Below are 26,908 nucleotides of genomic sequence, written 5' to 3' on the forward strand. Positions count from 1 at the left end.
AAAATCTGTTAAATACTCAGTTACATAGTTGATAATCTGCCAAACTGTTATGTTGAAGCTAGTAACAAAAAAAAACACAAGATCAATCTGTTGACAAATTTGACTCTTTACATGCTAATTTCTTTAGCGTAATAGGTCAAATGAATGTGCTAATATTTGTGTGGGTTGGGATTAGCAACACTACCAGACAACATACAGTAGATACAAGCTTCTTCTTTTTTTTGGGTTCAGAGAAGAAACCATTTCTGGAGGTTTCTTATAGTGCTGGTTATTTTACCTCTCTGATCAGATCAAACAAGTGGCGAACTCTCTTGTTCCCTCCATTTACCAAAACTGAAATAATTAAATCACTTTTTCATAATTTCAACTCCCCAGAGGGAAATATTTGTTTGAAGGAGAACAACAACAAAAACAACAACATTATAAAACTTTTACTTTGTTATGCTACAATATTCGTTGTTATATGGGTCATGTTGTTCTGGAGAAAATTAGTGGTTGAGAGGGCTATTCTACCTATGTACTTAATGAGTCGCCCTTGTACATTCTGTAATTAGTTGCTATATTTATGATTTTTCACCTCGCTTGCAAATGGGAGATGTGCCTGGCTTGCATTCGTTCAGCAAATACAAAGCAGAGGTGGTCAGTAACAAGTAACATTGAAAAAGTTCTATTTAAACACATTTTTGTATAAAGTGTCAGAGTATTTTTAATGCAACATACTGTTTTATTTATTTATTTATTTGTTGATTTTTTTTTATCAAGAAGAAGCCCTACTTCACTCTCCCCAGCCGCTTCAACCAGCTCTTCTTGGTTGTTTAAAATTAATAATAATAATAATAATAATAATATTTTATATAGGCTTAGGTGAAGAATTACACTGAGCATATGAAGCTAAATAAGGTAATAAAATAATACTTGCATGAATAAGCAAATCCCAAGTGAAGTGCTCTTTAGACAAACGCTGCCTCATTTTGCAAAATACCAAGACATTGTAATTCTATTCAAATTACTTCTTGCAAGGTTAACGCTGCATTTTTTTTTCTTGCTTCACTCCAATTTCCCCCATGACTGCTCCAAAGACACATTCAGAAAAGCACTGGTAAACAGAAAACAGTATTCTGCCAAGTTTCATTATTTGTGGGTTCAAGAATCGGGTAAAGTTTGCGATACATGATGCACATTTTAATCGCTAATCATTTAAGTAAAGATTCTATGAGACCAGTGGTTATATTTTGGCAAATAAAAAATACATTTTCTCTGTTGATAAATGATGTTACTGTACTAATTAAAATCTGCAGTTGGCAACATATACAGTTCCTATACATGCAATGTAACTAATGACTAAGAATCATAATGGCACTCTCACTAATATGGGAGGGAAAATATACATTTCTACAATCTCACGTCTTTGCTTGTGCTCTTCAAATCCTCCACAATCTAGTTGATGTGTTGAATGGCTTCTGAAGTAAGTGGCATGAAAGAGAAATATCTCTTTCCACCACTGCTCACATGCACTTCATGTGAGAACTGTAGTGTTGTGAGTGAGGGATTTGTGTCTGCTCTTTTGACAGCTTTAAACCCAGCCATCCAATCTTAATCCTATGGGCAAAATGCTCTCTTGCAAAGGATTCTGTCATCTGCTTTTAACCTCTAACACCAAAAGAGAAATACACATCGAAGCGTCATATGCTCGTTGTATTTCGACATCTTCTTGAAACATATTGGTGATTCACCTCTCATGTGGACTAGTAGGTGTGAATTTGAGCTACTTAAGGGCACATATTATAGAAATTTAACTATGTAATTGTTTTAGGCCTTGGGTTAATGTTTATTTAACATAATAATCGGCCCTATAATGAGTTTTCCGGGACTTAGCAGCTAGTCTTGGCTGAGAATTTTCTTTTTTTTTTCTTCTTTTTTTTTTTTAGAGCTCAGTATTGTTCATTCGATTTGACATCATCATTGCTCTCCTTTTTTTAAAAAACAAACAAACAAATCAATTAAAATTTTTTTTATAAATATATATATATTTTTTTAAATATACATACATATATATACATATACACACATATATATATATATATATATATATATATATATATATATATATTTTTTTTTTTTGTATGTGGGTGAGTATGTGTATGTGCGTGCGTGCGTGCGAGCGTGCGAGCGTGTGTGTATTCATCAGTTCACCTAAAGCCCATTAAAAAAAATCCCATACTAATAATATAATATAATAATAAATTGCCAAATGCAGAAACATCAATGTAAGTTATCACGATGTAGTGGCTCTCGCTAACAGACAGAATTAAGTAACCGGAATTAGGTTAAAAAATTCTATATACGTAGACCATGTTTCTATAAATTTTGATATTTGGTTTTTATTTGAGGCAGATATTTTTTCCATTAAAATGTGATTTACGAGGAGGTTAGACCATTGGTCGATATTCAGAGTTTGTTTATTTTTCCAGTTAACAAGAATTGTTTTTTTAGCGATAGTAAGGGCTACAAGTGTAGATTGAAATTGTTTATGTGGTAAGTCAGTTGTTGTTAGGTCACCTAGCAAACACAAGTTTGGAGATAAAGGTATCCTACAGTCCAAAATAGCGGAAAGTTTTTCTAAGACTTTAGTCCAGAAATACATAACCGGAGTACATAACCATAAAGCATGAACATAAGTGTCTGTAGTGTTTTGTAAGCATTGGAGACAAATGTCGGAGTCTGAGAATTTTCTATTGTCAAGTGACAGCCGCTGGACTACTTCATTACCAAAAAAAGTCACTGCATATGTTGTTTGTCGCATTATTTGAAAAATGGTCACTGTATAGGTCTAAAGAACCTAAACTGTCAACGCAGACTGATTTTAGATTGAAATGAACTTGAATCTGAATGGTTGTCTGTCTCTGTGACTAAAAGTTGTTGGTTATATGTTTTCATTTTTTGTTATTGTTTCTTTAAATTCCATTTTAAGCTTCTGCTTTGTGGATGATTATTTCATGGAGAAAAAAAATGTGTTTATCTGTGTTCTAAGAAACTATTAATGTGTACGTTTGACCTTTTCCTTTTTATTTTTTTTTTTTTTTTTTTTTTTTTTTCCAACTCCGATAGTAAGTAAATTAAAAATGTCCCCCAACCCACCCACAAATAAAAGAAAAAAGAAAATGCTACCAATGACACCTACTAGTACAGTACAGAGAAATTATTTATTTCCAACTTTATTACAACAATGACTAAAATAATAATAAATGAATAATGAATAATAAATAATAATAATATAATAATAATAATAAATGGATATGTTTGTGTAACATTACCATACTACACCATACTACGCTATATTTTCCACTAATGTTGGGCTTACTGTGACTTTTCTTTGAGAAGCCTTCTGTAACCGAATAGAGTTTTAACTTAAACCGCCTTACTTACTATTTATTTTTCCAGCTTCAAAGGCCAGAGGCAGCACGTTGCACTTTGAAAAACGGATAATTTCATGTTGTTACAGACACAGGGGAGAAGGAAAAGCTAAGTGGATCAATATCAGAAAAAAAAAATCTTACAGTAAAACTTCTGTAAGTAATTTGGCCTATCCAAGAAAAAAGTCGTGATGCACCAAGTGATCTTAATATTTTAACTCTTTAGTCTCAGGGGAATCAGATGAAATCTGGTGTTTTCTTCCCTTGGTTCCTTAATAGGTCTCCTGGGGTTCCCAACCAATATGGGGCAAAAAAGAAAGTTGAAAAAAAAATTGATAATTTGTAACTTATGCATAGGGAAGTTATTAAGATACCAGAAAAAAAAAAGGATACACCTCACTAATGCTGCTCCTTTTCCAGCTATCCCCAAGACATTTTCCGACTTGTTTTGTTTTGTTGTAAGATGCAAGAATCGTACCTTCTGCCACCGCCATATGTACTTTAGCTCAACACAACATGAATCCCCTCCAAATTAGTACACAAGTTTTGTGCTGCTTTTGAACATTTAATCATTCTCTTTTAACTTCTGAGATTAAGTTTCAGTAACACTTGAGCAACAAAATATTCTACTAGTGAGCTGGCAAAAAAGAACCACAATTCTGGAGCGAAGAGGAAACCGACTGGCGACTACTTTATTTAGTGTGATGAGTGACATACAAATGTCTTTTATTGGCCATAGAAAGTTAAAAGTGAAATTGATCATCCAAGTAATAACGATGAACTCAAATATGACTCCAGTGTCAACTTTGAAGCCTGGCTCAACAATTAGCAGCATTTGAGTGTATGCCAAGTCTTGCATGGAGGCGCAGTGTCTTAAAAAGTGGCTTCTGACTGGATACTCAACTAACACAAACGCATTCACACATTTTTAACAAATTTAAACATGATGTAATATTATCACATTACCTGCAAGGCCATCCCTCTCTGGGAAACATCTTAACCACCCATCGCTTTTTCCTCTGGAAGAACAAAACAATTTAACTCACCGTCTATTTTCATTACTGTCATTTTTCCACTATAAAAAAAAAGGTGAAAGAAAGAAATGTCCCTGACTGAAAGTGGTATTTTAATCAAATGAAGCTTTCCCCCCTCCTCCCCCAAGCTTGGAGAGTACACTATGTGCAAATGACAAACACACTGATGGGGCTCTTTTTTCACTGACAGCGGACATGCATTCACCGTAAGAACTGACAGGTCTTGATTTTCGTGCGGGTACAAACCAAGTTTAGTGTGTCTGGGAATTTGGTAGACTGTGCTGCACCATGCTGGGCATTCTGGCGGACCGAGGGCGTTTTCGTTTTGCATCTCCCCGGCACATCTGACAATTTGGTGGCCGAAAGACTAAACTTTAGACTAGCTGGAAGCAGGTCTAAGTTGTGGTGTAACACAATTTGGGTGAATTAAGTCAAGGAGTAGGAAGATGGATTCTGAGCTTCGTGGATATGTGTGGCAAATGTCATAATATTTTATTCAAGAGTGTGCATCCGACCTTCTAAATGCACAGTATAACTTTATTAATTGAACACATTATTGTTATCTTCATTATTATCTTCTTTTCTTTTTAAAAAAAAAATCACCTTCCTTGGCTTGGTTCACACACGGACACGAACAATCGGGTAGGAAGGAGGTCTACTTGCAATTCCTTATAAACAAACTTAGCACGCTTCGATCTTCTGCTTTGACTCTAGCGAGTCTACACTGAAAAAATTGTGGTTGGATTTAGATTGCACATCTAATGTATCTGGATCCAGATGAGTTTATTTTCTGCAAACACTTGACAAAATAAAATGGAGTAAATTCAACCACCATTTTTTTTTTCATTGTAGTTTAGCTTCCGCAATGTTAAAGAGAATCAGGTGAGCTGCTTCCATTGGCCGGGAAGCTAGTTGGCTGTGTTCACCCCCAGACTGCACATTGCACAATAAACTTGCGTTGGGCAGGAAAATCGGGTCTCATGATCTTTAAACTTAAAAGGTCTTTAAAAGGTCTTCTTTTTTTTTTTTTACAGTGGTATGTGTATTCCTGTATCCTAAAAAACATCATAGTAGGAGCTTTTCTATGATTCATGATTTAGTTGGGTAGTGGGACAAGATTGTATTTGTTGTGGTCTTTGACAATAATGACAGGATTTCTGAAAAGAAAAAGAAAGGTGTTATTGTGTGTCCTTGAAGTTCTTGCCACTCCAGCATTTCTCCATTACCAGTTATTTTTACCTGACTAGTGTGTTTGAGACAAACCAAATAGCACATTTCTTTTCAATCCATTCCTTTATTTATTCGGAGGGGCCAGCTCAGAGCAAGCTCTCTTCCAACAATGTACTGATTGCAAACAGTTGATAAACCCAACATTAAAAATGTCTAACTAAATGTGACAGTGGTCCTCTGGTGGGGTCCTGCCTGAGGCCCAAACCCATGTGACCACCATCCCTTGGGTTAAGAGTTGACTGTGGTAACCTGCAAGCTAAAAGCCCAAGCTGCTAACTTACAGGTTAGCACTACACTTTGGCTTCTGAGGGAGGGAGATTTGACGAACGTACTTTTGCACTGGCAGCCACAACCTTAAAAAAAAAACATACACAATTAAAGTTACTTTTGTAATCATTTGATCATTTAAGCTTCAAATGGGAGTTCTTATGCAACTCAAAAGACAATGACAGTGTTTTCCACATTTCTCTATTGGCCCGTTTGAACTACAACTGAAGTACCTACTGTAACAAAATAAACAACAGAATCTCTTGGCATTGGTTGTAATTATAATGTGGGAAGTCCAGATGTGATTATCAGCACAATGCCTTCTGTTTTACTTCTTTTCAGGTCAACATGGCCGAAGGGTAGAGTAAGAGTAGCTGTCTTGCAATTTGAAGATTGCTGGTGTGACTTCTTGTTCCACTCAAGACCTGTCGAAGTGTCCTTGAGGGAGAAACTGAACCCCATTTGCTCCATATGCTGGGTCCTCATGACTTTGGGGACTGGAAGGGATTATTCTCTTCTTCTTTGAACTCATTTCCCTTTTTTGGATTGAGGAGGGCATTTTTCAGGCAAATTAAAGGAAAAAGTTATTTGTATGACCGATTTTATACCAGAGTCTACCCAAAGGAGTTTGAAAACTGCTAAGGAAGCTCCAGTTCACTCTTGAGTTTTTATCTGAAAAAATAATGACCCAAAATACAAAGCTAAAAACACACAGGAATGGCTAAGAGCAAAACATTGGACTGTTTTGAAGTGGTCTTTTATGACATTTACACATTCCTATATTCTAGTCTCTATACTCATGCATGCTATGACATTGAGGTTTCTTCTTTCTTTTTTTCCAATGATTCACAAAAAATGTGTGGGAGGTGTCAGTTCAAACTATTATAACAACACCCGTTTATTATCCCCTCAATCAGAAAGTTTGTTTTTTTTACACTTTTTGTATTAAATACAGAAGTGTGGAACTGCCAATGTGGAGTAAACATTTTTGACTGGTGAGAACGTACTTGCGAGTGCGTTCGAACGTACTTGCAAATGCATTCAAACATAGCATATAGCATGTAGCATGCTACAAACATAGCATGTTTTCCCATAATGCCATGGGGTATTGCTTACACATGTGCAAGTCAATACCCCATGGCATTATGGGAAAAAATGCTGAACATAAATCATGCACTGCAGACATAATAATAATTTTTTTTAATTTTCAAATAAACAATGTTTTTTCTAATATTTCAATGCATTGGTATATTATGTGTAACGAATGCTTTTAAAATTGTGTGTGTGTGTGTGTGTGTGTGTGTGTGTACATGCGCAAGTAATATTCTGTGGCATTATAGGAAAATAAGCTATACATTTAATATTTAGCCTACAAGTACGTTCAAACATACTTGTGAGTATGTTTAAATGTATTTGTGAGCATGTTCGAACGTACTAGCGAGTATATTTGAATATATTTGCGAGTACATTGAAATATATTTAAATACGTTACTTCCCAGTCAAAAATGTTTACTCCAAACTTACTCTGTAATTAAACATGCTACACATAGACCAAAAATATAAACAGGTACATGCAGAATTTCAATCCTATGAAAATGCTGGCGAGAGCAAAAGTTGGAGGGTGTCATGCAAGTAATTGTTGGGGGCTTTGATGACTTGCTGTGGCGTCTCATTTCCATTTTTTTTTGTTGTTCTTTCAGTTGCCTAGCTCTCAAATTGTAGCTTTACAAATTACACTGCTGCTCCAAAAGCACCCTCCATTCAGACTGACTCTGTAAAAAAAAAAAAAAGTGACCTGAGTGAAACACAGAAATAATACAGATATAACAAGCTGACAATATTGTGGAAACAATCCAAAATAAGATTCAAACCTAGCTGGGAGAACAAAGAAATCCCCTTGATTCCTTCAAGCGTTATTGTTTGCCTCCTATGTCTCGAGGTCAGGAATCAGAAGTCTGGCTCGTGTCCATCGTCTCTCACTACCCCAAGGCCAGAAGAATATTGTCCTCGTATTCCTACAATGTGATCTACCTTCAACAGAGCCATTATTCCAGCTGGGATTATTCTTCCTTTCTTTCAACTTCCTCCCAGTGACAGATGGGACTAAAACTCGGATCAAATCCTTGAAGGCAAAGAAATTAGTGCCTTTCATATGGATCCAGAGCAGCGAGACACCAGGGATGTTTGGCAGAGGTAGGAGATGGGTTGAAGCCTTTTAGTATCATATACCCCTCATTGTTGCAAAAATAATACATAAATAAAAAACATTCATGTAGAAGACGAATACAAGGCTGTAATATAATAGGTACCGTCCTGACATATTGTCTCTATTGTTTTACAGAACAAAAGAGCAGTGCGTATCAATATAAATAGAATGCACAGGGTTGACACACATGCTTATGTGTATGTATTCCCCTACTATTATTATACACACACTCACTCACATACACCTCTGTGGGCTGGTGATAACTGCTTACCAGTGTGTGCTCCAACAATTGTCAGACTGCCAGGGCAGAGGGAGCCAGTTAGTGAAGAAGAGGAGGATGAAGGAGCAAGCTCTGAGTGGCACCACCGAGTGGGTACAAGGAGAATTGGATGCTGGTGTGGAGAAGGGTTGGCAAGCATGAGAACTGCGGAAGAAGTGATAAAAAACATGTTTTACTAAACTGAAAGTGTGACAAAGATTGTAGAGTCATGGAAAGAGGAAGATAAATAAATATAGGGGAGGCTCAGCCCTGAGGCACTGATATGGCGGGGAAAAAGTGGAATGGTCAAAAACAGCCCAAACATTTGCAACTAGGCATGGGCCGATTATAGATTCTGACGGTATGTTTACTGTGAGCAAAAATATTGTGGTATCACGGTATTACAATTACAGCTCTAGAATGTTTATTTATTTATTTATTTGGGTAAATAAAAACAGCATTTTTTCCCATTGAACACAGTCTGTTATATTTTTAAACACAATAGAGAATATTTGGTACCATAAGAAACATGTGTATGTTATAATGAATGAATACATACTAACATACATACATACAAACATTTCACTCGTGCACTAATTTTTTTTTTTTATCCGTGGGCTACTTTGTTATTGGGGCTAACTAGAACCTGCTGTCACCATAACTTTTTTTTTTTCCTTTTTTAGGCAATGCACAATAATCAAAGAGCGAAAAGGCATTTGTTTAACTATACTGGAATTTGCACAGTGTATATTTTTAGTCATCTCTTTTGACCCTCCTCTCTCCTCTGTGTGTGTGTAACTGCTCAACCCTCGCATCTCTACTAAGCCGAAAAGGAGGAGAAAAAAGTGTCTGGCCTCTCACTAACTTAAGAGAAGCGTTCGGGTCAGCCACAGAGTCATTTGCAGTAATTTTTGTCCCAAAGAAACATCTATGATAACAGGATATTCTTGCAGGTAATCTTTACTGACTACTCCCACATCTACTACTACACGTCTTCTGACTACTCTCACTCTTCTCATGGTTAACAGTCTGTCATCAACTGTATATGATTTCAAGGACAATTGATGCAAAGCTCTTCCTTTTGAAACACAACAAACATACTCACGGCATGCAAGGTGAGTTGAGCTAATGTATAGCATTAATTTCACTGAATTTCCTATAGCAATTCACCTCACCTTACATGTTGAGGAAGACGAGCAAGGAGTGAGAGAAGGATGCGCTAAGTGTGTGTGTGGGGAGGGGGGGGGGGGGGAGTTGAAACTGCCCATGACCCTATGGTCAGCAGTCTACTAGCACCATCATGTGGCTGAAAAATCAGGGTCGTGTCTTTTTCCAGATGATGCCTTTATGTCTTGAACACGGAGAAAAACATCCTGGGCATCGCATACTGTATGCTGTGCTGCTGGAAACCTCTTGAACTTCTTACCATGTTTTGATCATGTTTTTGGGTATACACTTCAAGCAAACTACACTTCAGTGTGCAGGGGGAAAAAACAGGCATACTGGATACTGTACATATAACAAAAAAAAATAATACACCACATCCACCTTTGAATCAGGTCCTCTGTGGGTCGCTATGGTGATGTTGCATCCCCCATTCATCCATGTCAACAACTGACCTGCTTTTCTTCAGCCTGACGCCCCCCCCACACTCCCAAACCTCTCAATGCCCCCAACCCCCTGCTTCCTAGCTGCAAACTGAAAAACCTTTTAGCTTTGTATAAGGCAACCAGTTCAGGTTTTGGGAATGAGCGGAGAGGGAAGATTGATGGTATGAACATAAAGTCTGTCATGTGACTTTTGGACAAATTAATTCACCAATTCCTTAATGGCTCCAGAATAGCATGTAAGCAATAAGATATAGTTGTGGTTTTTACCTTGCCTTGTGGAGGTTATAGTAACCTACTAGGCTTTGTCGAACCCCACAACTCTCCCTAAAGGTGAAACTCTTGCACCCCACCCCCCCACCCCCGGCTCATTGATAACATAATGTTATTCTGCACATTTTTGTTTGGGATCATATGCGTCGTCTGGAAAATATCGCTCAATACCCTCAAACAACCAAAATACTCCTCCCCCCACCAACCCTCACTTGTCAACCGAAGAATTCAGGGGGCCATTGTGGGGGCCCAGATTTTAGTGTGATGCCCCTGACTCTGGGTACATCTATGCTTTCTTGGAAGTCCATAAAAAAATATGTCAGAGCAGAAACCCAGAGCATTGAACTACTCATACAGACATTGTGTGCAAGTGCTGTGTAATAACACCCGCCCCCCTTAGCCCCACCCCCTGTCATATTTTTTTCTTTCATTTTTTTTTTCAATTATACATTAAGTACATCCATTGAGCACATATAGCAAAGCTGACATGCACTTAAGAGGGCTTCAGGTCCTATTCTTTTAGTGTGGGCTCAAAAGGATTCTCTCCACAGGGCTGCAGGATGAAAACATTAACAATACTGTCCATTAAGTTGTCAAAATATGTTTTCATGTGTGCTTATTATGCTTTTGAAAATGAATGACACTAATTGAGATTATATGCTAATCACCTACACTGAACAGTCCAAAGCAATGATTGTCAGTGTGTTTGATATCTTCATATTTCAAAATTTAAGATAAAAAATTGTACATAAAACAAAATTGTTATGTCACTTTTTTTTTGCAACAATGCTTCCAATTAATTTCATACAATTTGAAAGCCTGATTACTTCCCTAGTTAAATGATACCGTAACCCTAAGAATCATGCATGCCCCATCATAACGGCATTAATTCCCTTGTTGGTAATGACTCTTGATTGAAATTCTTTGTTGGACTGTATGACTGACGTCTGACCTGATAATCAGCTTTGGTGGCATTAGGGCCTGGTTTTTCCATTGATGTTGGTGCCGCCCACACCATCAAACAGCCTCCACGTGTTACGCTATTGATACAGCAATCACGGATTGCTTCTACGAGTCTTCACCGCACATTAACCCCTTGATCTACAGTATCTTCTGCGGGAATCAGATCTCATTGCCGAACATATAGTTCCTGAACATGCTCGGGTTCCAGTGCAGGTGTTGCTGACATCATTGCAAACAGGTCAGTTGTTAAAAGGTATTCGTGGCTGGCCACCTGACGGCCCTTTAAGCCTGGAGATTGGTTTCAGAGGAGAACTGTGTTTCATATCATCCTGCAGGGCAGTGGGTCTTAACCTAATTGGAGGTACTGAATCCCACCACCTTCCTATGTACATTCACCAAATCCTTCTTTATGGAGTTTTTTTCCCTCAAATTCAAGACATAATTCAAAAAGCATTGTGTTCTTGTATCCCTCATCTCCCTTCAGATTAAGGAAGTGTTCCTTTAGTTTAGTTTAGCTAGGTAGCTAATTGTGCTGGACCATAATTGCTCAAATTTACATTGCAAATCATGCAGTTAGGACGCTGACTCACATTATTCAACTCTACAGAGCATATTTTTTTTAAATCCAGATACAACGAAAACAGCAGAGGCCCCAGAATTGAACCGTGTGGGACACCATATGCTCCGTTATACATCCATCCACCCACCCATCCATCCATCCATGAATTCATATTGCGCATATTCGTCCAACCACTTTTCCCCCTTCTACATAGTTAGTATAAATAGATTACAATAATAAAAAAATAATACAAATCACACGACGTACTATCACAACAGTCACAGTCGACGACTGAATGCACAAAATTCCCATAGGCCAAGCAATGTAGCATGATCACCTGCAGCCAATGATGACCAAGTGGGGCGTATTATCACGGATTATATGAGCCGTGTGTGTGTCTTGACCTCCGCCAGACCCCTGATACTGACTCACCAAACGACTGGGGTTCGATCGAGCCCAGGTTAAGAACCATTCCTGTAGACCAAGACTGCAGATTTATAGAAGACATCCTACTGTTCTGAAATTCTGAAAAGTTTGGGAATGGAAGTGTGCGTGACGTCCCGTTTCAAAACTATTTGCTTTCCATTTGGAGAAGGTATAGCTCACGCCAAATTATGTGGTAACTTGATTTTGCAGAACACCATTTCCAGGTTTCCCTATTATTATCGTCAATCAGACCTAGCAAGTAAATTCTTGTGTGAAAAAAAACACTTTTTCCAGGGCTTGTACAATGGTGGGGGCACCGCAAGCTCAGCTATTAATAGCAACTGCAGAATCGGTGCACAATGTTCACCATAGGCTTTGCGGAGTCTGTACTTACCACACTGTAGAGAACCATTTAAAAGGGAAATGATCAGTATCATTATAGAACATATATTGAAGAACAGCAAGAAGCATTAATGCAACAGAGAAATCTAAAGACACAATCATCTTGTTTTATTATTTTTTTTATTCTATTTTTTTCCGGACCTCCTGTGAATATCCAAATTAAAGCAAATAGACTATATTGAGATGAACAGCTTTTTCTCACAATACAAACAAGAATAGACTAAGAGGTGGGAGAAGGCTACGTTTTACCAGCTGACAAGTTAAATCTCCACACACATACAAATATCTTCTTCCTCACTTTGCACAATGATTTGAAAGGAAAAGGCTAAATCGTTGGGAACCACTCAATCACATTTCCTTATGCAAATATCCAAGTTGACCCCCCTCCTCACTGTTAACATACAGCCCTGTGGCTCCTCCGGCACAGAAATGCGCATGGGAGAAATTAACATTTGCTCTCATAGTCTGCAAATGGCAGCTTATGCTTAGACAAGCCTGTACGAGGAGAAAATATTTGAGTGGTTAGCGATTAATAATTCGTCTAGCAGAGCAGTAACATTTGCTTTCGGGGTCAGTGAATTGACAGAATGTGATTCCTTGGGAACTTTTCAATCAAAGCTGCCTTTTTGTTGTCACTATCTTCCACAGTGAGTCCCGATCAATCTCTGTGCACATATTTTCCCCATTGGTGTGTAAGTCTTTTTATTCAGAATATGTGTATGTGGACCTTTTGTCTACGCCAGCGGTCTCAAACTTGTGGCCTGGGGGCCATTTGCGGCCCTGCGGGATTATATGAACGGTGGGCAATTTTCATTGAAGAGAATTGACGAGTGACGGAAGTCCCCAAATCTGCTAATAAAGTAACCTTGCCAGCAAGCTGAATTCTCGCGGTCTTTGTTCACAAATGCTATGACAGCATTACTCATCGTCTCCTTGTTGAATGCTGAACAGTGAGAGGCGCTTCGTGCATTTTTATCTGGTAAAGATGTTTGTGCTTCTTTTGATTGGTCAAAACAAACTTGCACAAGATGTCGCATCGTCCAATCAGCTCGAAGTATTGTACAGAAAGTGCCACCTTTCCCCGAGTAAATCACCATAGAGCAGTCTCAGATTGATAATGTGAAGAACTCCCTTGAATTAATCACAATTATCAATCTGGCTATTATTATTATTAATAAAGATGGAGAAATTTAGATTTTTTTTTTTTTACGTTTTTAAAATAGTTGAATCCCTTTTTTGTGGAATATTTATATATATATAAAAAAATAAATAAATTGAGTTTGAGACCCCTGATCTCCATTCTCCCATCCGGTTTTACGTAATCTGGGAATTTGTGCCACCAAAGATGACGTCACTGACGGTCCGAGGCTGGTTGTAAATCATGGCGCATAGAGTCTGTAGCACACAAGGTACTGTAAGTAGCCTTGAGGGATGTATTCAAATGAAGAAAATTTTTTGCTAATTAGGCTACGTGAAAAGCAAAGCGACTTATTCTGTCCATCAATATGCAAACTTAGTTCAGTGTGCCAAACACTGAAACATATGGTTATTCTACAGTTTAAATGAACATGTATGGCTACCACCAAGTGAAGAAATGTAACAAATGAGTTTCCTGGGGTTTTGCGACTATTCATCAAGGTAAATAGGACGCATGGCAATAAAAGAGTAAACGAGTGAAGATGGGACACAACCGCCTGCTGAAACGCCACAGGATCCAAGAGAAGAGCATCATCCCCCTGCTACTCAAGATGTTTCACTCAAGGCGAAGAGGGCTGCAGATGGCTTTTCTCTATTCAGCTGTAGCTGGATCCTGCTGTGGAAATGTACTGCCATTTTTTTTTATAAACTCACAGTTTAAATGGAAAAAGAAACTGAAGACAAATACATAATCAGCTACCTTTTCAAGCAAACAATGTCCATCTTTAAACACCATTGTGAAAGGTCATCGCAGAGGAAATTACTTGTTTCAAAGAAAGGTCCCAATAGATCAATATGTCATTAGTTTAGAGTCATTCTGTCCTACTCGTGAACTATTTCAAGGTCTGTAGATATGCTGTTTCACCAACATGAAGGTTCAGCCGTTTCATATAAGTACCTATCTGTATTTCCAACTTTTCGGTGAAACATGTTTCTTCCCAACTAAATGGCAAATGGCACACATGGCAAAGCACCAATGAGCTTCTCCTTAAAGACCCTGGAAAGTAGAGAGATTTGTTTATAAATACAAATGAAGATAAAATGTAGTAATAGCAAATAGTAATTAGTTCAAGTTCATGCTTCAGCTTGGTCTTTTTGCTGCAACACTGGTCCTGCGCCTGTAAAAGCAAAACTCTACAAACACTCCAGACATGTACAACTCTACCATGTGCTTTTCTCCATTTCATGCATAATGTAGCCCTATAATAACAACCCACTGTGTGCAATTGCGGACAAATTATGGCTTCCAGATATGTGCGGTAGACAACTTTTTTTTTTTTATCTTTGGAAATATTACAGCTATTCAAATTGCAGGCTCGTGTTCCTTGACCATTTACAATTACAAGTGGCAGATCTAACTGCAATGTGCCTGCACCATGCTGTGATGGAAATGCTGTTTTTGCTTCCCTGTCTGCAGTATGACAGCCCATAGTGTGTACGCTGGGGCAACTAAGTCAGGTCAAATAACATTTCAACCACGTCAGATTAGTAAGGTGCGTCTGTTTGTCTTTGACTCATGTCTTTGCATTTGGACGTAAATATGACTACCGCCGTCGATGGTATGGAGGGGTACTACCAATGCATGCGCAGAAGGTACTTCACTCATTTGCTCCCAAAAACATAGAAATACATTCTATTTTAAATATTACCATGCTCCCAAAGACGTATACAGGCGCTCCCCTACTTACGAACGAGTTACGTTCCGAGCGATCGTTCGTAAGGTGAATTTGTTCGTAAGTTGCTTCAGCGCTATATTTTGCTTCAGCGCTATATTTTGTATTATAATTTATGTTTAAAGCCTATATAAGTATATTGAAGGTTTATATAAGTATGTTTAAGGCTTGTATAAGTAACCTGTATTGGTTTGTACTGAAAAAAACATTTAATAAAATGGAGAGAATACGTACAGTGCTGTACTGTACTACGTATGTTAGAGAGAGAGAGACACACACAGTATGTGCATGTACGTAATAAGATAAATAAAATGAAGTTTAACTTACTTTTGGAAGATGTACTCGATGCTTAAGGAGATGATGGAGGAGGAAGAGGAGGATTTTATATCATGAGAGGGTCTTCGTCGTCGCAGGAATGGTCTTTAAAAGTTACTTCCTCCTTCATGGGGACAAGCGTTTCTTCCTCTTCCTCCTCGACACGTTGCTGAGCCTCCAATGCTGGGTGAGCTCTCACAGCGCCAAGCGTCGGTATTAGCGGCGGAAAGAAGCACTACTCGGAAAAAGGGGCGCATACAAAATCTAATTTACCGAACATTTTTCGACATACTGTACGCGCAGACGTGTTCGTATGTACCGTTGTTCGTAACTCGAATGTTCGTAAGTAGGAGAGCGTCTGTATATTGGTGCAGCCTTTGAACTGAGGAGAATGCTTGAAGCAATGGTAGTTATTACAAAAACGGCCATCAGGTGGCAGCAGAGTATAAGAGATCAACCAGGACCATGCTACAAAAAGCTCTTTAACCCACTGTGTTAAAAACATTTGTGAATAATGATGAAACTTAGCTATATTCTAATGCTAATCAATGCTAAAAAATGGAAACAGATTTTTTTTCCTGATGAAAGAAGAGACTCTAATCTTTCTTTTGGTAGGTTCCATGTTTTTACAGCAATAGAACACAATATTCTGTGAGTCTTGCAAAATCAGTCAGAGTCCAGTAAAACAGCCAGGAGCGAAGGGGGTTGCTTCAGTGAAAACGGCTGGGAGTGAATGAGTTAATAGTGTGTGTCCGTGTCTTTTTGTTGCGGTGTGTATTCCTTCATTTTTACGGCGCATTGTGCCGACGGTCAGGCCGACGTCACATTGGCGATCACATTGGCCGACGTTGAATTGGTGTAACACGGGCAGTGTTTGGGACTGAGACATCTGAGGCCATCTGTCCAAACAGTGAACCTCTTTCAAAGTCATTTGGAGATTTTTCGGTTGTCATCTTCATTGTGATCAATCATATTCACAATGTAGGCTACGCTGCACGGCCACGCTTGCTTGGGAATGCTTGAGTGGCGTCTGTTGGTGTATTGCTGTTTAAGGATTTATCATGTAATGTGTGTGAATGTATAAATATATTCTATTTGACACAAACATGCTATTTCACATAATTGTTTAAAACAAAAACCACGGTGCATTCATTGCAGGAATCATATTATTTTCGGACCCAAACAAATGTATCAGTCCTGAAAATTTATATGCTTGCATGTGTCTTGCTATGTTCCTCAAACCAAAGTAGCCATTTCATCTGCACCTTAATTGTGTTTAATCTCTTGTTTTCTACTGTGAGGATATCGGGTTTTCATTTATCTGGGACTCAAGCGTACTCAACTTCAAGGAGAGTGCACCTTTTGATGAGAGGGTCCAATGTTGATGCTGATTAAAAAGAGAAAAGCATATTAGAGCGTGGCTGTTATACGCCACCTCCCAAGCAGAGAGCATGGTAGGCAGAGCATGAAAGAAATCCTTTGTAAGTATAACCTTGGCTTACCTGTGTGAGGAGCGTCTTGATCAGAGTATCTGTCAGATAGGTCCTCTGACATCACATGCTCTATTTCTTTCACAACATCAGTCGTCTTCATTAGAGTCGAGACAGTTCAGTTCAGTTGAGAGGGGCAAAAAGAGTCAGCTGCTCCTCCTCACACATTACTTGGTGAGGTGATGTCACAAGAGACGGTAGTCGATGTTCTTTGTCTCGCTCACATATGCTTTTTTTGTGTCCTTTCCTGTTAATTCAGTGGGCTTCTGTATGCCAAGTGTATGTTTCCTTCCAATTTGTCTTTTATTTTTCATATTCTTATGAACTTGTGCAATTCAACTCGAAAATATTGGCAGGGAAATGTCATGTGTCCTTTTCTATATTGCTGTGGACATTCTCATTCATCCAGGATATTTCGTGCTCAGGGCATTAAATCCATCGCAACTGGACTGTTTTGGTATTTTTCAAAGACTTTCCGCCTCATCCTTTGGTTAACAGAAACCATACGCACACTGACCAATACTTTCTTTTTGATTCACACCACCTGCTGATAATGTTTTAACCAGCCCTCAGGTCATATCGAAAGACCATAGACACCTGAGGGAGGCCTTCAAAACCCGTGGTTACCAAAGATGATAGTTGTAAAAAGTGCAAATTATTTCAGAAGGAACAAGTGCAAGATGGCTAAGGAATAAAAGAGTGACAGATATGATATGTATCAGGTCTATCTTTTAACCAACCTATCATTCTGGTACACTTCAAACCTGTTAACACCCTGAGGCCAAGACTGGTGCGGCTCAAAGACGGGGCACCCACTCAGAAAAACAATCTGGTGCGTGCTGTCAAGTGCAGTGACGAATGCAATCATATACAGTATATTGCAGACACCAAACAACCATTGAGCAGACCCATGTCTCATTATAGACAGAGGTCAAGACTCAGCTGTCGACCTGCACCTCAAAGAGAAACATCATCCTTTTGAGGACAAAAATGTACATAATTCTGGCGGGAGAAGACAGTTGGTTTGAAAGACGACGGAGAGAGTGCATCTATTTTAAAATTGAAAAAGCATCTCAAAACAGAGGAGGAGGCTTTTGGACAGCACCAATCTCCTACCACCTTTAAAAGAGACTACCATAAAAATCAAACAGCCATATTTGGCTTTCAGGTGCCTCCGCCATCATTTTACAAGTGAATGGAATATTTAAGAGGGTGGATCAAAGTAACCCAAGTGATTGCTTTTGCCAAGCAGAAGGTTCTCTCCTTAATGCATTTACCAACTTGTTTTGCGTCCCAAACGAGTGATAGCTACCATTTAAGGTAGGGCGTGCAGCATACCTGTGAATTGGGGGACAAATTGTTGGGTTTCCACACCAACATGAAAGCCGAAATGTCTTCTAAGACAGCCAGAACAGTTCAGTTGCAATCAATTCAATGCCCCTTTCTATAGTGCTTACCATTTAACCGGTTATGATGGGACTTCAGTTTATACCAGGTGTGGGGCAAATCAACCCGTATTGTTCCAGATTAACTTCACACGGTTAGGTTACCGGAAGAAAGGTGTCCAACCTTGATATTCGGCAACTACAAATGAAAGTAACAGTTAGGTGTCACTCCCTTGATTAAAATATTTTTCTTTCGACTTGTCCCGTTTGGGGTTACCACAACTTGTCATACCGATATAGTCCCTATCTATCCTCTGGACATGTCAAACCATCTAGGTCGGTTCGCTCTAACTGTTTACCCGAAAACATTTAACCTTATCTCTGATGAGCTCAATTCTAGTCCAATACATCTTGGCGACTCCTAAAGAAAAGCTCAACATCTTCATTTCCGCCACCTCCATCTCTGTTTTTTGTCATTTCTTCAGTGCCACTCTCTCTAATATGTACATCACAGCCAGCTTGATTTTTTTTCCATCCGTTCCAACCAGCTTGCATCTGTTTCTTAACCTCTTTACCGCACTCACCCTTGCCCTGGACTGTTAACCTGAAGTATTTAGAGTCCTCCCTCGCTGTCGCTTGACCCTGTAGCCTCTCTCTTCCTCATCCAGCCCTATCATTCACACATGTATATTAAGTCTTACTTCTGCTAATAGTGTATCCTGAGAATGTTTGATTGAAATTTGGGTTTGCATGTTCAGCACCCAAGTCTGCACACATATTCCCTTTGTCCCCACCCTCCTTCCTGTCTATCATCTTCTGCTTTATTATTCGATTTTGAAAAAAGGAAAACAGCAGATGAGTGTTTGCAACATCCTACTGAGACTAAAGCCTCATTTTCGATGATGTCCTAGAAACATAAATCTCATTTGAATTTCTAACATCAAGACAATCTACTAAAATTATGAGTACAGCAAAAAAAAAAAATTTTGAAAATAAACATTGAGGAAGGCAAACAACTCCAAAACCATCCATATGCATGGAGTGCTTTTGACAAGAAGAACTAAAAGCCCTTGCTCACCAGGGGGATAAACAAATAAATGCATTCTGAAATCTTCCAAAACTTTCCAATACAGTAATAATCAACAACGTTGTTTGTGTTTGGTAACAGGGAACCCTGCATAGTTGTGGTTCTGCATTTGCAAATTCATGTATTTGCACATTTCTGGAATCTAACCAACGTTGCTCACTGAAAATCTTTATTTGCTGTTTTTGTTTTGGGAGGTATTTGACGCCATCGGGTGTAATCGTATTATTGTTGTTAGCTTCAATTCATTGATCGTGTTGTTTAGGACTGCGCAAAAATCGATGGTGAGCTGAATTGAGATGCAAATTTGCCGTATGCCCAGAATATTCTGTTTTGCGTGAGAATGGAAGTTGACCTGTGTATAGTCACAGTCAGGCTTGGGGAGTAATGAAATATATGTACTGGCGTAACATGTTTACGAATAAAGAACAAAAAGGAAATGTATTACAGTTAGGGAGGTGGGGGCAATGATTATTCTCAACTTTTCACTATTTGTGTCAGGACCCGGTCTATATATTCTATATTCATGTTTGACCGACATCATCGTATTTCTATATGCTTCACATAATTTCAAATGTTTGCCATAACAAACATCAAGCATTAATATTAGTTCATAAACCACTTTTTTATTCATATTTGCTTCTCTCCCTCTCTCTGTATCGTTCCAATTTAAGTATATGCTTATAACACACGTTCAGATGACACTTTTTTCTTTGCATCTGGATCTATTATTATGCTTTATGAATAATGAAGGTTCATTACAACCTAAAAATGTTCTTTATTCTCCAACCATATCCTTATTATCAAGTTGTCAGAGCCTTAATTTCATTTCCTCCATTGATGAATGTGGAGTCATTGGGGGTCGGAGAAACGGAAGCTATTTTGATACCTCATCCAACCACGATTCCTCTGGGAAAAGTCCACAGGGTAATAATGCTCATAGCAGTCTGTAGAGCAAAAATTAATTTATAAGGCACTTATTGCCTCCTGTTGAATAGAGGAGGAAGGGAGAGATGTTTTTGAGCCCGCACTGGGTTTACCTCGTTTGTACTGTTTACTGTTGTCTCATCTCATCCACCACCATGGGAGTTTTGGACCCAGCTCAATGGTAATTGGAATGCATACCGCATGTGTTATACACAGCTTCAACTCACAGTACATCATTGCTCGAGACAAGAAGTCCCACTGTGTTGAATATATAGCTTGTATACAAAGCGTGTCAGAAAAGTTCCAAGGCTGCTGTCAACGAAGATCTATTTTAAATCCAAACTGGAGATTGTAGGTAATCCCTCTAGACTCTAACACCTCGGCAAACCGCAAAGCAATGTAAGACAGACAGATACTGTTCTGGACAATCAGCTCTTCTCAGTACAGCAGTAGTATTAATCGTTCTTTGCAGAGGATAAAGATTATGTCCCTGTGAGATTCCAAATTGTCCATAGGTGCAAATGTGACTGGTAATTTGCAGAGGTGAGTGTGTCGGGACACCCTTTCGTCATCGTCAATCCATCAGTATTTCAAGCCGAACCACATTGAAATCGTTCATCCGTCCTCTGTCATTCCTCATCAAAATGGCCGTCCGTCAATGTTTCCATCATTAATCATTCAGATGGGCTTGCGTCACTGCTTTTCTTTACTAATGTCCCCAAATATAGTATGTGCATACGATCGTTATCGCCTTCCCTTTTTAGGACCCTCAGCTGTTCAATAACCTGCCTGTCTAAAAATAGCCCACCAAATCTGGCTACCAGTCCAGATTATATCCATCCCGCTCACCTCAAATCAGCTGGAATCGGCTCCAGTTCACTTGAGAAACTAATGAGGATAAGAAGTATGGACAATTGTTGACACTGTATATGCTCTAAAAATAAAATGTAAAAAAAATAAAAAATTCATGGTTTCAGCTTTTAAAGACAATGCTGCAGCTGTTCGCCTCAGGACAAAGTCAACAGCTTGACTCTTTGTTGAGGGCATTATTTGTTTCAGTATGTAAAATAGCCTGAAGGTTAATTGTTTTCTATTTTTCAGCTGTTTTACAGTCACTTGATGCCTTGACCCCTTTTTAACAGCAAATGTTTGCCATCCATTTTTGTTTACTGTACTGTACACTACTACATTAAGATTGTGTGATCATAATATTTTCTCTAGTAAACAAATCCAAAAAGTAAAGTCACAAAAAAAAAATGCTCTACAGACACCAATTTACTTTTATTACTGTAAAATCTTCATGGGAGTGATGAACAATGCAATTTTTAAAGCTTTTCAGAGCTAAAGATAATTCTAAGTGACTTAATGCTCTATTTATTCAATCATAATAATGTATCACCATGAGAGTAACAGAGCTCCATCAGTCCCTGCCACCCCCTGGGGCAACAGATGTTTCACGGCCCATATGGTGCCTTAATTTCTTTCATGGTTTCTCTGAGTTTATGCCTGTAATCTCAACATTTGTTGCTCTCTTGTTCTAACATAACAAAAAAGAAATGAGGAGAGACTTTCTAGTAGGCAAATAGTACCCCACCCCTCTATCTCTCACCATAAATCAAACATGCTCTACCCCTAGATCCTTATACAGAATATAAAGTGTGTAGGTGATGTCTTTACAATTTTTGGGATCTCATACATTCCAGTAAAAATCTTGTTCATGTGGTTTATGTGTTTCAGAGCATAATCCCAGTACAGTGGACCTCCGCAATTTGCAAGGAATTGGAACCGAATAGCGGATTAGCGTGAATAATTGATGCACCCCTAAAAGTGATTAGAATTGCTTTTATGAATAGTTGAAACCAAAAACCTCAAACTGATCCCAAAACAAAATTCAAATGCTTACATAACAAACATCTTCAGACAAAACATTGTTGTCCCCTTGAAAATACAGAAAATAGCTAACAGGAAATAGCTAACAGCTATTTCCTGTTAGCTATTTGTAAACCGTACAAACACAATGTACAATGTAATAATTTTGATGATGATTAATGTTGGTAAAAGTTAATTTTCTATGCAAATTAGTTCAAAGTTCAGTTCACAAGTTTGAAAATGAATCATTCGGTTCAAAGTTCATTATTCAAAATTTTGAACTAAGTTACCCGTTCCAAAAATGGACAAGTTAATTGCGGACGGGGGCCTTAGTTCCCTGCTTTCTTTCAGTCTTTGTTGAACCATTGTTGCAGCAAGTCATGTTCCTATTGTGAAGAGCGCTTTGTTTCTTCATGTTACTTTTCTACTTTGAATTTTGATTTTTGGGGCTTTTTAAGTTTAAGCGAGAGATTGTGCCTTATTAGCCTTTGTCATGTTTTTGAAAATAAATGCTCTTTTGAGATTCATAATGGCTTGCCTTCCCACCTCCCTCGGTGTTTGCCATCATTACCCTTACAAACTGTAACATTGAGAACTTTCCGAACTCAAAATGTTCCTATTAGGCCCGAAGTGGCTGTATTTTTTGGAATTATTGTCTTCTGGACTGAAAAAAAAAATCTATTGCTAATAGAAGGCAGACACACGGCATCAGTAGCAGTGGAGCGCTTTCTCCAAGAGACTCATTCAGTTCTGCTGCTATAAACAAAGTTTTATGTCATCCTTTATTCCATTTGCTATTAATTTATACAACAACTCTCCAAGATGTGTGAGGTGACCACTCTTGATATTATGTGCAATAAATATATTTACACACAATGCGTGGAACCATTTGTATGCACATTAAAACACTTAGGTACCATAGTCTATTCATCCCATATTAGTTATATTACTTGAAATACTATATGTCACAAATGCGTATATATTGCTGCCTATCATTACTACAAGCAGTGCCTTAGTTTCATTCCTTCTCAATGCTACTGCATATTTCCACAGTTTTGTTGCAGTAGTTTGTACATAATGCATATAAATATGTACACATACCCCCATGCGACTACCCTACCTAAGGCTGTATTGTTGCAAAATGCAAATGTGATTCAGGTGTTTATGCCTACCAACAACTATGTGTAAGACCTTTTGTGAAGGATGTAGTCCTCTATGACCCTAATCTGGAATAGAAGATAGGGATTGAACTAATGGAAAAGGTGGAAACAATGTGGTAAGCAAGGTTTGCTACATAGTGTGCAACCGTGATTGAAGTCGTTTTGGACCCTGGTTGGATCAAGTCACCAACTGGCGGAAAGAATGCGGTAAAAAAAAAGAAAAGGAAAAAAAAGACACTTGTCATCTTGACAGAGTTTGAGAGGATGCAGCAACGGATAATCCACCACCAATATCCTCATGATGCACAGCTGCGGTGTCCTTGAAGACACCGACACCCCGGGTGCTTAAGTAGCCACTTACACCAGCGTGTTTGCCGTGTCCACTACTGCGATGGATCAAATGCAGAGGTCAAATTTCAGGTACATGACAAAGATGATTCGTCTCCTCAAATTTGTGCAGGCATACTGAACATCGCTGAGAAATCAGAAATTAATACAGCATAACGTTCAACTACTCAAAGTTTCGTCTGATGAGGAATGTAAAATCTATCATTTGTTGCTTGAGTATTTTAACAATATATCATACATTTCTCATTATCTTATAATTAAGTGGTTCCCCTATCTTCCTCTTAAACATCTGGCATGTGTGGTGATTTCCTACTAAATATCACATGAAATAAATTAGGCCATTTTCTGATCAAGAGTGGAGTTAAGATATACTATATCATTGATTAATTGATAACAACCATTTAGGTTTGAATCAGATTATTCCAATATTCCAATTGAGTCCTTATAGTTTAGACCATAGGCGTGTCTAGCCTATATTCTATATATATATATATATATATATATATATATACAAGCACCCTCAAAATTTGACCTTGATATTTTATGTACCGTATGTCCTATTTGAACAAGCTATAGAAATGTTAAAACCATACAATAGTAGGTATAAATGTAATAATGTATCAACAAAAATACACTATTTCACCTCATGTCATAAAACACTCTCCGAAAGGTGGGCGTCGTCATTGACGGAACTGTCCACCTTTGCCCATATTACCATTCACTATCAACACATTTTTCTGATGTGGTTTGGCAGCAAAATTGTAGATCTGATCCTAGAACCGCCACTGGTTCAAACCATCGGCATGTTGAATGACAAAGTCTTTGGGGTGAAATTCTTAAATTGTTCCTCAATTGCCCTACCCGCCTGACTATGTCAAAAACCGGAGTGATTTTCTTTAGTGCTATGTTTTGGCGTTTTCATATTTTCAACCCAAATGTGTGATCCAACAAAAGTTAATAACATCCATCACCCGTGCGTCACCATCACAGTGGCACTTGTCATTGCAGTGTCCCGCGGCCTCATCATCTCATGACAGTTTTGTGCAGTGAATTTTCTCGTCACCGACGCTTGTCTACAGATCCCGGATCTAAACACCTGCCATTCATCTCTCGGGATATCAGGCCTTAGTTGCTGTCACCGCTCGGTATCCTCCCCCGGTAGGATTCTTCTCATCACATTCACAACAGCTTTTTTTTTTCTTTTTTTTTTTGAAAAATGGAAATATATTTTATTCCATTATCATGTATTCCTATCTACTATTATCATACAGAGGAAAGTGAACATAGCCATTCTTTGTTTGTTCAAATGAGTACACGGTGTGAGGAGTCCATTTGTGGATGCTGAGATCTTTGTGTAAATGCTTCCACAGCACCTCGAGCTCATCCAAGCCAAGAGTAAACCACTCGAAGCTCGCTCTGCAATCGCCGCAATCCTCCTATCATTAGAGACAACAATGCGGTAACCTCAGCTTCCTGTCAACAATTTCAGTATCATTATTGACAACAGCTGCCATCCATCATTTTCCACCGCAACTACACTTGAAGTGTACTAAGCCTGATAACACAGACACTCTCTGGAAGCTCAAATCTAAGTACTTAGTCTTGACATGAAAAGTTTCCAACATTGTAATCAGGCCCTTTGTTGCCATCCGTGGCGTGATGACTGCACTCTTCTCTCAGAGGTGAATTTGTAAAGAGTATTTGTATTTTTTATTTATTGTTATTAATCACCTTTCCTATGCTATTGCATAAGTAAACAGTTTTTTTTGTGAATAATGTCACCATGCTCTGAATAAGTGATGGAGGTGTTCAGCGTAGTCTACTGATGTCTTTGAAGACAGGTTTTGTTTTTTCTTTTAATGAAAAATCGTCTCAAGATAAAAGAAAGCTAAAGGCTAAAAATGTCCCTTCTAGCATGTGTATCCTACTTGAAATACACTTGTCTGTTTCCGCTTTACTCAGACAATTCTCTTGGAATTTTCTATGTGTTTCTCAGGATCATGTTCCATTTAGTCTGCCCGACCAGCATAGCCTTAACCCCATTCACTTCCTCTCATTGCCTAAGGGCAAAAGGTAAAGGGAGGTTTCTATCAGTCTAAACCCCAGAGCTGCAAAAGGCTTTCAACTCCCACCAATTGAACCGACGAGCAGAGGAGCTGTCAAGCCAAGCAACTGAGCCATGTGAGAGACCAGCGAGGGGGAAGCCAAAGGCAAACGCCATTACTGTCTGTTTATGCCGACAGAGGAGAGAAAAGGGGGATAAAACAGGGTCATTGAGCAAAACAGGAAATAAATTGCTCGGTGATCCAAACTGTGGAATCTTAATCAAGGAGCACTGACGGCTACATCTCATTTGCTACAAAACACTTTATTGAAGGATTCATTCAAAGTCGGCATCCTGCTTTAATGTTGTTGTCATGTGTCAGCTACACCATTTAAGTAATCGACATTTTTCACCAAACGAAGAATAAAACTATCCAATCTAGATTTCAGCTAAAGCACAAATAGCTTACTAATAAATTGTATAATCTACAGCTGTTATTAGGGTAAATGGGTTTTTTAATCATATATCTAAATGAAGATGATTTATTATGTTTCTCAGTGTCGTCAAGAGGTTGCCGCAATCAGGTGATAATATGCTCAGCTCACATCATCGAAGCTGTAAAAGAAAAATAACTCGTATTTGTCACTTGGCAAATATGAAGGTTTTATTTACCACACTTTTGTTTCATTTTTTCAACGTTTAAGTAGCCTACTGTACTTCTTTAAGTACGTTTTTCTTTAAGTACTGCATGTGGAGTAGCTCTTGATCTAGCAGTAT

This window comes from Vanacampus margaritifer, chromosome 4, assembly GCF_051991255.1.
Source record: "Vanacampus margaritifer isolate UIUO_Vmar chromosome 4, RoL_Vmar_1.0, whole genome shotgun sequence".
In the NCBI taxonomy this organism is placed as follows: domain Eukaryota; kingdom Metazoa; phylum Chordata; class Actinopteri; order Syngnathiformes; family Syngnathidae; genus Vanacampus; species Vanacampus margaritifer.